Genomic DNA, 2,555 nt, shown 5'->3' with positions numbered 1-2,555 from the left:
AACAAACAGTTCCTGGTCGATATATCTGAAAGCAAAGGTCTTTGTGTTAGGTTTACTCAGCAGGATGGAGATTGCACCATGGGGATAAACACCGAATCGTAACAGGCGGCTAGGAGCCAAATAAAAAAGACTGAGTATGTCCCCAGTGGGACCGTGCATATTATTTATGTGTCCCAGGCACTCTTCTATCAGCAGAAAATTGGCAAGAATGCCATGTTGTGGGGATCCCAGCTACATCTGTATAAAAGATGCACAGATGCTTTGAAGGTGTATGTTTTCAGCGGTGGAAGCTTCCTTTTAGCGCTAGGTTTACCTTGATTTGGGTAATCAAATGTCTGCAAGAAAATAACCAAGCTCAGATAGTACCAAGGACCCCTCATTTCAACCCTGAGGTATTATTCTACTTCATTAGGAGCTTTTTCTGAGGTCCAAGTTCTCACGATGAAAGATGCTGCTCACATTTCCCTGCCATGTTACTGCATCTTCCCATAAACCACCCTTAGGTTGCTCCTCTGTGGCTATTAAAAGCTGAATAGAAGGAAATGTGGAGGAAAGTCTTTTTGTCAAAGGCCGGATCCAAATCACACTTGCTTCTGCTCCCTCCCTCCCAGAATATGCTCATGATTAAAGATGCTGAGAGTTTGGCTTGCAGGTCAATATAATGTGTTGTTTATTTCTTATTTTCCAAAGGTTGTGTCTTCTTCCCTAAAAAAAAACCAGCCCAGGGTTTTCCCCTCAGGTTAAATTGCCAGGAGTGCCTTAACAAAGCATTCTGAGCACAAGAACAGACATTCTCAGTACTTTCAACAGTTACCAAATTGGTATTGGATTTTCAGCTACCAGTCAAATTTCACATACCTCTTTTGTGCAAAAATAAGCAGCAGCCATGTGGGATCTGACAGATTTACTCTTGTTCTGCTTGTTTCAGATACAAATGATGGTGCTTCAGTCAGAGAATAAAGATTCTAGCTCATAAGGGTTTTCTATCAAACAACCTAAGTGTGTTTCTTACAATAAGAGCTTCCTCATGAGGGCCTTGGTCTCCATTACTGTTGGGATATATTCAGCCTCAACTAATATATCATAAGTATTTATAGTCATGAACACGTGGGCAAGTTCTTGTCTTTGTCCTGACCATAATGAGAAACTTTCTGATCGTGGTTTTGACTTCTTGGAGGCCTTCCTTTTTGATTGAAAGACAATCTGGATAGAATAGTGTTGTATGTGAGTTTCAAAAGTAGCCAATCCAGTAAGTTTATCTTGTGGCTCATTAGGTTTGTAAATGTTCTTTGTGTGTTTACTAGGGAATTTTACAAAAAATTCATTCATGAATCTAATTTTATGCTGCAATTTTGCACATCTTTTGTTGGAAGTAAGTTCCTCTGAATTGATGGGACTTTTCATTCTGCATAGCCATGTATTGGAACATACCTATATACAAATATATCTATTGCATAACTGACATAATTCATGTTGCATGCAAGAGAGCAGTGTCCTGCCTTGAGCGAACAGATCGGGAACTCCATGGAGGAACAGCTGGAGCATCTGCTTCATTGGATGTGCCTCATGGACTGGTTTCCACAAACAGAATATGTGCCAGTGTTCATTTTAGCTTTGCTTTTCCATGGTCAAAGCATATGCTGTGAAGGCCCTCAAGACCTGGCTCTCCCAACAGGCCTGGGGATAAGTCTCTAATTTGCCCCACCCGAGTGTTGAATGTTGTATGCAAGTTGTGTTTTTATTACTTTATTTGTTTGTATATTGTTTAGTTTGATTTGCACCCCCTCCCTGGTGATTGTAAGCCTCCCTGAGTCCCCTCAGGGAAAAGGGCGGCCTATAAACCCTAATAAAATGAAATGAATGAAATGTATTCATTCTTACTGTGGTTTTTTATTTTTTACTTTTATTGAACCAATTGACAATGTTCGAATGGGGCATTTCTCCTGGAACCGCTGGCATTTCGGCCATTGGTGGCCTTTGGGCAAATTGGAAAGACAGCCAATTTTGTCTAGTGATTAAAACACCAGGCTAGAAACCAGGAGACGATGAGTTCTAGTCCTGTCATATAAAAGCCAGCAAGGTGATTTTGGGCCAGTCACTTTCCCTAGAGCCCAATTCACCTCACGGGGTTCTTATTGTTGTGGGGAAGATAAGAAGAGGAAGGTGTGCATTCAAATGCTTGAAGAGCTTTCAGAAGTTACAGTGGATGCAGAGTACAGTGGTGCAGGCAGTTCTTAGGGCCACTAGAATGGTCCATGTTACATCACTGCTTTGTGAGATGCACTGATTGCTAGTCTGTTTCCAGGTACAATTCAAGGTGTTGATCATCACCTTTAAAGCCCTGCAAGGTATGGGTTCAGACTACTTGAGGGACCGTCTTGCCCCAATGAGACTGGCTGGTCCCACCTGTGCCAGCAGAAGGGGCAAACTGTGGATCGCATCAGCCAAGGAATTTTGGCTGGCAGGAAGAGCCTTCTCTGCCGTGGCTCCTGCTCTCTGGAACATCTTACCCCTTGGGTGAGATTGGCTCCCACCCTTCTGATGTATCACAGGAC

The sequence above is a fragment of the Thamnophis elegans genome, chromosome 2 (assembly GCF_009769535.1).
Source record: "Thamnophis elegans isolate rThaEle1 chromosome 2, rThaEle1.pri, whole genome shotgun sequence".
Lineage (NCBI taxonomy): Eukaryota > Metazoa > Chordata > Lepidosauria > Squamata > Colubridae > Thamnophis > Thamnophis elegans.
Note: the sequence above shows the minus strand (reverse complement) of the source record.